Source organism: Rhincodon typus, chromosome 12, assembly GCF_021869965.1.
Source record: "Rhincodon typus isolate 14 chromosome 12, sRhiTyp1.1, whole genome shotgun sequence".
Classification (NCBI taxonomy): Eukaryota; Metazoa; Chordata; class Chondrichthyes; order Orectolobiformes; family Rhincodontidae; genus Rhincodon; species Rhincodon typus.
Genome location: NC_063343.1, coordinates 60,215,856 through 60,224,705, shown reverse-complemented (window position 1 = coordinate 60,224,705; position 8,850 = coordinate 60,215,856).

The following is an 8,850-nucleotide window of genomic DNA, read 5'->3' as shown; positions in this document are numbered from 1 at the left end:
TTCCTGCTCCTCTGATGCTGCTTGGCCTGCTGTGTTCATCCAGCTCTACACCTTGTTATCTCTGTAACTGTTTCGTGTATCAGTTTGGTCGTGTTTCAGATCTTGTTAGTACTTTTGCGATTGTCTTCTTTGCTAACACACACGGTTTACTTTCAGTCCAGATTGGGGTGCGCACAGAGACAGATTTGCTTTCATTCCAGCACTTGTTCAAGCTGCTTTTTTAGCTGTGAGTGAAAACAACTCTTACTAAGATAACAGTGCTGCTTGTTTTTCCCCTAGCCGTGTGTATCACATGCAGGGAATCAGAAAAGTAAAACCATGCAGCTCAGAGAGAGGCCAGTCTCTTGAGTCTGTGTTCTCTCCAAAAGGACAATGCATATTGTCCCGCCTGCCCTATCCCCGCATTCCCCATTCTCCTTAGAAGTCGCTGTCCACCTTTTTTTTTAATATAGCCTAAATCAGCAAAAGTTACAGAAGTGCTTGTATCAACGGAAGTCCAAGTGTATGTCTCCACACAGGTTCTTCCAGATGGTGAGTGTGAAGGAAGGGGATCTATGAAAATTGCCTTGACCCAAAATATCACCACCTATTCAAGAAGATCTTCTTGAAAGGATTGGATTATGTTAGCTACTGAGTTAGCCACTTAATCTAAACCATTACATTAATAGAGCTTTTCTTTAAAAAGTTGACAACGAAGAATAGATAAATCTGATCGAAAATTGCTTTAAGTAGTATACCCATGATCTATGGAATTTTCTTCTAAAGATCACATTGCCCTTCTCAACAACCTGACTGTGAGAATGCCTTTTGTTTTGATCCATGTCTTGGTTTGTGTTCCAGTCTCTTTCTCTTCTGAGTTGTTTCATCTCCCCATTCTGGAATATGCCATGACCGTCTGTAACATATTTAATAATCTTCTCCCAAATCAGGGAGGATTTTAAGATGGGTTTTTGCTGTTGCCAGGAAGACAGTGTTTAAAGGAAGAAATGAGAGAAAGAAGTTGGAATGGTTCATTTTAGTCAGAAAAATGCAGAAACACAATATAAACCAAAAGGGGGACAAAAATAGAAATAGGTGGAAAAGCTCAGCAGGTGTGGCAGTATCTATGGAGAGAAATTAGAGTTAACATTTCACATCAAGTGACCCTTCCTCAGAACATAGGAGTGTAGTTTTATAGTATAAAACAAAAGGTGCAGTTTTAAAGGGAGCACAGGAGCAGAGGATGTGTATGAATAGGTGAATTGAAGGTGACAGGAACATAGTTAACAAAGTTGTCCTGGGCTTTATAGATGTGGGCAGAGTGGGCAGACTGAGGAAATTATGTTAAATCTGTATGAAACCCTGGTTTGGCCTCAATTGGAGTGTTGTTGGAGTATTAAATACAGTCCAATTCTGGGTGCCACACTTTAGGAAGGATGTGATGGCATTTGCAAGAGCCTAGAAAAGATTTATAATAATAATTCTGGGGATGAGGAGCTTCAGTTTCATTGCTGGATTGGAGAAGCTAGGACTGTTCTTCTTGGAGAAGAGAAGGTCGAGAGGTGATTTGATAGAGGCACCCAAAATCATGAGGGGTCTGGACAGAGAAGGAAGGGGAAATACCATTCCAATGGGTGCAATGATCGAGAATACAGGGCACAGATTTAAGATGTGAAGCAAACGAAGCAATAGTGACATGGAGTGAGTGGTCTGGAACACATCGCCTAAGACTATGGTGGAGGCACATTGCATTCAAGGGGGAATTGGATTATTGAAAAGGAAAATTGTGCAGGATTATGGGGAGACATGAGAAGAATTTCACTAGGTGAATTGCTCCTTTTGAGAGTTGGTGTATGGTGTGTAGGTTATAGAGTCATAGAGGTGTACAGCATGGAAACAGATACTTTGGTCCAATTCGTCCATGCCAACCAGATACTCAGAATAACTCTAGTTCCATTTGTCAGCATTTGGCCCACATCCCTCTAAACCCATTATATACCCATCCAGATGCCTTTTATATGTTGTACTTGTACCAGCCTCCACCACTTCCTCTGGCCGCTAACTTCATACACACATCACCCTCTGTGTAAAAAAGTTGTCCCTTATGTCCCTTTTAAATCTTTCCCCTTTCACCTTCAACCTATGTCCTCTAGCTTTGGACTCTCGCACCCTGAGGAAAAGACCTTGTCTATTTACCCTGTCTATTCCCCTCATGATTTTATAAACCTCTATAAGGTCACCCCTCAGCCTCTAACGCTCCAGGGAAAAAAGCCCCAGCCTATTCAGCCTCACCCTATAGCTGAAGCCGTCCAACACTGGCAACATCCTTGTAAATCTTTTCTGGACCCTTTCAAGTTTCACAACATCTTTCCTATAGCAGGGAGACCAGAATTGCATGCAGTATTCCAAAATTGACCTAACCATTGTCATGGCCTCCGAACACCTATACTCAATGCATTGACCAATAAAAGCAAGCACACCAAGCGTGTTCTTCACTATCCGATCTACCTGTGACTCCACTTTCAAGGAACTAAGAACCTGCACTCCAAGGTTTCTTTGTTCAGCAACACTCCCCAGGACCTTACCATTAAGTGTACACGTCGGACCCTGATTAGCCTTTCCAAAATGCAGCACCTCGCATTTATCTAAATTAAACTCCATCTGCCACTCCTTGACCCATCAGCCTGATGGGCTGAATGGTCTCCAAGTTGTAACTTTTCCTTGAAAGGAAGTTTTGGCTTTATACAGAATATTTCCCAGACTTGGAATGGCTAAATTAGTTGACTTTTGAAGTGTATTGAAATAAGAATTATCTGCAGCCAGCAAGTCCCTTGAACAGTAATATATTAATTATCAAATCATTCATTTGAAGACTAGTTCTTGGACCATGAATCTAGGGCGAACCATAGTGCCCCTAACACTGTGCAACGAGGTCTTTTCCATTAATCTTAGATGGCAAACAGAACTCCAGTTCAACATTTCAGCTGATACAATGTACCACACCCCCGTATTGCCCTGCGAGTGTCTGTTTAGATTATGTACTCAAAACTAATAAAGCATTTTACATTTCACTGGGGTATCAATGTTTGAAATCAAACCCTGTTATTCTCAGAATCGTTGCAAAAGTTAAGTTTTTTGTTAAAACAGACAATTCTCCAATTTACCTGGTTTACAGACTGACGTTGACAGAAAACATGGACCAGATCCCTGTACTTAACAAGAATGACTATATATTAGAAGTAAATAGACTCTAATTACAGGCAAACAATTATGAACTGTTGGCATATCACTTAGCTAATTGCTGGGGACTCAGTTTCTGCCCCCCCACCATATTGGACCCCATTGGTCCCACGGCAGACACAGAGGAATTCATCAGACGAATGAGACTCTGGGAATTCTTCCAAGATGTCAGTAGTGAGCTCGATTACAACATTGTCATCAAACCAGCAGACAAAGGAGGAGCCATCATCATACAGAATAGAACGGACTACTGCAAGAAATTGTACTGACAGCTGAACAACCAGGAACACTATAGACAACTACCTGCCAATCTGACCAAAGAACACACCCGTCAACTGAACAGACTGGTCAAGACTTTTGATCCAGTACTCCAGAGTACCCTACGCATTCTCATCCCACATACTCCCACATTGGGCATCTCTGTACTTCACTCTGATGCAAACCCACAGATAATCTCACAACACTGCATTTCTGTACCTTCCACCCTAAACATATTAAAACAGCCTTTCCTTATGGACACACAGGCTCTGTTCGGACGAGGAGATACGAGACAATCACCTGAAGGTGTTGAAGGACGCCCCCATAAGAACAGAATACGATGCTCAACTTATTGATCTCCAGTTCCAATGTGCCTCAGTGAAAAACCATAATAACTTCCACAGAAAACAGACTCAGAATATGTCTGATAGGGTACCGTTCATCGCCCAGTACTCCCTGGGAGCCAAGAAACTATGTTACGTTCTTCGCAGCCTTCAACACATTATCAATGATAATAAACACCTCGCCAAGATCTTTCCCACGCCTCCACTTCTCGCCTTCAAACAACCACCAAACCTTAAACAGACCATTGTTCTCAGCAAACTACCCGGCCTTCAGGACAACATTGACCACAACACCACACAACCCTGCCATGGTAACCTCTGTAAGACATATCAGATCATTGGCATGGATACTACCATCGCACATGGGAACACCACCCACCACGTGCACAGCAGATACTCATGCGACTCGGCTAATGTTGTCTGATCTCATACGCTGCAGGCAAGGATGACCCGAGGCACAGTATATTGGTGAAACTATGCAGACGCTACGACAACGAATGAATGGACACTGCACAACAATCGCCAGACAGGACTGTTCCTTCCCAGTCAGGGAACACTTCAGCAGTCAATGACATTCGGCCTCGGATCTTCAGGTAAACGTCCTCCAAGTTGGACTTCAGGATACACAAAAACGCAGAGTCGCCGAGCAGAGGCTGATAGCCATGTTCGGTCCCCATGAGGACGGCCTCAACCAGGATCTTGGGTTCATGTCGCACTACAGTTGACCCCACCACACTATATACACACACACACACACACACACACACCCACATTCACACACACACATCCACACACACCCACACTGTCTCACACACACTCACACACACACTCTCTCTCTCACACACACACACACTTGTGAATCTATGAAGTGAATTTGTATTTGCAGATACATCCTATTTTGTTCAATTTATTTTTTGCTCACAATTTATAGACAGTCAGTCAATGTGGCGTTTTATAAATTCCTACTGTAGAAATAAAACCAGTCTGACTCCAAACCAAAACACAAACAGATTCTAAACAAGGTCTCACACCTAATATGCATTGGCTGACCTAAAATCTCACCTCTTCTTTACGCTGATAAAGCCTTTAATTCTCTCAGGACAGTGACTTCAAAGGAATTTGGGGATTTATATTTACATATTAATCAATTAAAACCTTCTAATTGATTAAAGATTTAACAGCATATTAGGTTTGTTTAGTACATCCTGTCAGTGGTGTGACCCTTTGATCTTTTACTTATAAATTCAGCGTCTGATACCACCTCTCTCACTAACACCTGAAGAAGGAGTAAGACTGTGAAAGATTGTGTTTTCAATTAAACCTGTTGGACTACAACCTGGTATTGTGTGATTTCTGACCTTTTCCACCCCAGTCCAGCACCAACACCTCCACATCATCAAATAATTGAAACTCTGATCCCCTTGTAAACCTCCCCTTACACACATATATGCACACACACATACAGGGAAAAAAATGGGAATTATGGATGGAGGGAAAATTGGGGTAGCAATTCAGTGGTCTCTGTTCACAGGCTCTGCTGTTTCTTGTACTGATTAGCATGTTACTTCTCAGTCTTTTTTCACCAGATGCTTTCACTGGTTTGTTAAAGGTACAAAGTGGTTGGTTCACACTTATAAAAGGTCTCTGACTTAATTATTAAAAGTCACAGCTTACAGCAACAACTGAAGGAAAAATAAATTGTTTTTCTTCAGGCTTAATGTGTTCTTTTACTGCAGAGAACAAAGACTGAGTTGTTGTAGATTTGAAGGTTTACCAGTAATCTATTAACAACCGCAAGCTGTTCAGTTACCTGAGAACCAATCACATAGCTGTTAGCGGACAGAAGACCTTTGCCATCAATAACTGCTCACTAGTCCATGGACCAATCAGCTACTTGTTGCCAGCTGAGCCTCCATTTGCACACATCCCTCGGCTTCAGGTCACTGTGAAAGAACACTTCAACCACTGCTTGAACAAGTAGCTGTGTAAACACTGCTTACAGTCGGTGTCAGGTTTCTTGCTTTTTAAATACTGTTGCCATTCATCAGCAATCCTTGATTTATAGAACAGTTTTTCTCCCATTGTAGTCCACAACTTGACTTCACCTGACAAAGAGATTATGCTTCAAAAGCTTGTGATTTTAAATAAACCAGTTGGATTATAACTTGCTGTTGACTGATTTCTGATGTTATCCAACAATTAGAGCAGGCAGTACCTCTGGTTATAGCACTGGAGTAGTAATTCAGAACCCTTGGTTAATGATCTGGGGACATGGATTCAATTCTTAACATGGCAAATCGAATTCAATAAACACCTGGAATAAAAAGCTGTCCATAGTCAGTATTGTCAATTGCTGTAAAAATCCAACCATAGTGTACACCTCTCAGTGAAATTGCTGAAATCTATTATTAAGGCTGTTATAGCAGGATACTTAGCAAACCATATTGGGATGAGGCAGTCTCAACATAGTTTACTGAAAGGGAAACCAAGTTTAACCAATTTAGCATGTTCTGAGGAAATTACAGTTGAGGTGGATAAAGAGGAGCGTATAGGTATAGTGTGCTTGAATTTTCAAAAGGCTTTTGATAAGGTGTCATGCCAAAGGTAACTACGCAAGATCTCATAATGTAAGGGACAACCTATCAGCTTGGTTGATTAACTAACAAGAAGCAGAGAGTAGAGATAAATGATCTATATTGGGTTAGCAAGCTATAGACAAGGGAGTATCACTGTGATCAGTGCTGGGGCCTCAACTATTTATAATGACATGGATGAAGGCATCAAATGTCTGGTTGAAAATTTGCTGATGAGGTTAAGATAGGTTGCAAAGAAAATTGGCAGGAAGAAACGAATAATCTACACATGATTTAAAAGCATGAAGTAAGTGCACAAAAATTTGGAAGATGGAGTATAATGTGGAAAAATGTCAACTTTTGCCACTCTGGCTTGAAGAATAAAAAATTAGTACATTATTTAACTGGAACTTGCAGAACTCTGGTACAGAGGTATCTGGGCATCATGGTCCATGAATCATGAAAAGCTAGTGTAGAGGTACGATAGGTGATTAGGAATGCAAATGAAATATTGGAGTTTCTTGCAAGGGAACTTGAAAATAAACATAGGGATGTTTTACTGAAGCCTTCTCTCTACAGCTACTGCCAGACCTGCCGAGTTTTTCCAGTATTATCTGTATTTAAATTAAACAGCATGTTCCTTCATCTGTTCACAACAGGCAAGGTACAGACTGTAACCAATAAACTTGTGCTTGCAAAACTGAAAGGATTGTCCTCTGTTTCTCATCCTCTGTTTCTCATCCTCTGGATGGGTACATAAATAGGAAAGGTTTAAAGGGATACGGGCCAAATGCTGGCAAATGGGACTAGATCAGTTTAGGATATCTGATCGGCACGGACCAGTTGGATTGACGGATCTGTTTCCATGCTGTATAACTCTATGACTCTTAACTGAAATGGCCTCTGAAATGGCCAGGGGCAATTAAAGATGGGCAAAAAATTGCTGGCCTTACCAGTGAAGTCCACAATTCATGGGATAAGTTAAATTAAGTTCCACATTTTATCAGCCCTCAAGATAAAGATATTTCTCTTGAATTCTTCCTGGCATTCTGTAGTAGCAATCATATATTCATGGCCCATAGAAACTAGCAGCTTCTGGCGATCTCCTGTGTGGAATAACTGGACTAAGTCTGTTTACGTACAAACTGCAACTTTGCAACTTTCTGCCAGAAATCTCCTTAGTGGAAGCAGGCTGCTCAGAATGGTTCTTTTCATTCATCACCAGAAGTTCCAAATTTCATTGATATCGAACCAAGGTTTCTGTCAAAGTTATACTAACTGCTCAGAAGGTCAAGGTCAATCCTAGTGCTTGTATTTTTAAACTTTTTGTGGTGCAGTGACATTGTCCCTCCCTCTGACTTAGGAGGACCTGCTTCAAGTCCCACCTGCCCTGGATATGTGTTATAACATGTCTGAACAGGTTGGTTAAAATTGCTGCAAAAACACGATTGTTAGCAGCAAATTATTCCAAACACCAGCTGCTAGAGATTGATGGCCAGTGCAATAAGATATAGCATTAAAAATATATTAATAAAGTGGTGTTCTGCATATAAGAGGCTATTCAAAATAATATACACAATAACATGGAACTTGCATCCTCATTTAGGCTCCAGCCTTGCCTTTAACTGTAGTAATTATATTGTTGGATGTAGTTAATGGCATTGTCTCAGTATATCCATTCAAGTTACAGCATGCACAGCAAGCAGTGCACTTTGATCTATTCACACATAGATGACCTTAGTAAATGCTACTGCAGTGGGTGTGACTGTGTACTTTGTTCATGTCTGGCCTGTTGGTTTTGGAATGCTGGATATTTCTGATGTAAAAGAATGCGGTAGCTTGTCTGAACTGGATGGACTAAATTGTACAAGTCTTCATTTTGCAGACGCCTCCCAAAATAAGCCAAGCCAAATGAACCAGCATGGTTCGGGAAACAAGTTACTATTTTTAATGCTGAGAGGACTGTTTACTGAGTGTAGGAGAGGCTATTTAAAGGAAGTTTGTTCCATGCTTTGAGGTATAATTCTGCATGAAAGTCTGATACTGTACAATGATCTATTCCACATTTACAAAGCACTGGTGGAGTGAATTCTTTGGGCTCGGTACTACTTGCTGTTTTCTGTGGATTAACAGCTAAATTCCTCAGATGGTGTAGCCACTCTTTGATGATATGGTAATTAAGGAGTCTGTGCTATTTCTGTGTCAGTCCTTCACTTTGAGAGCTAATTTGAATGAGAAACAATTGCCTGTAGTATCGATTGCATAAATTAAGGTTGACTTTGGCTACTCACATAATGAGGTAGATTCAACTGTCCATTCGACATGGTTTGCTTATCCAACCACCACAATCTGGATCTCCTGATTGAAATGTTGTTTGAAGTACAAAGTGTTTGTTTTGTTACTTAAAAACATCTGAACTATAAATTCTTAATGAATGGGAATATAAAGTTTGGATA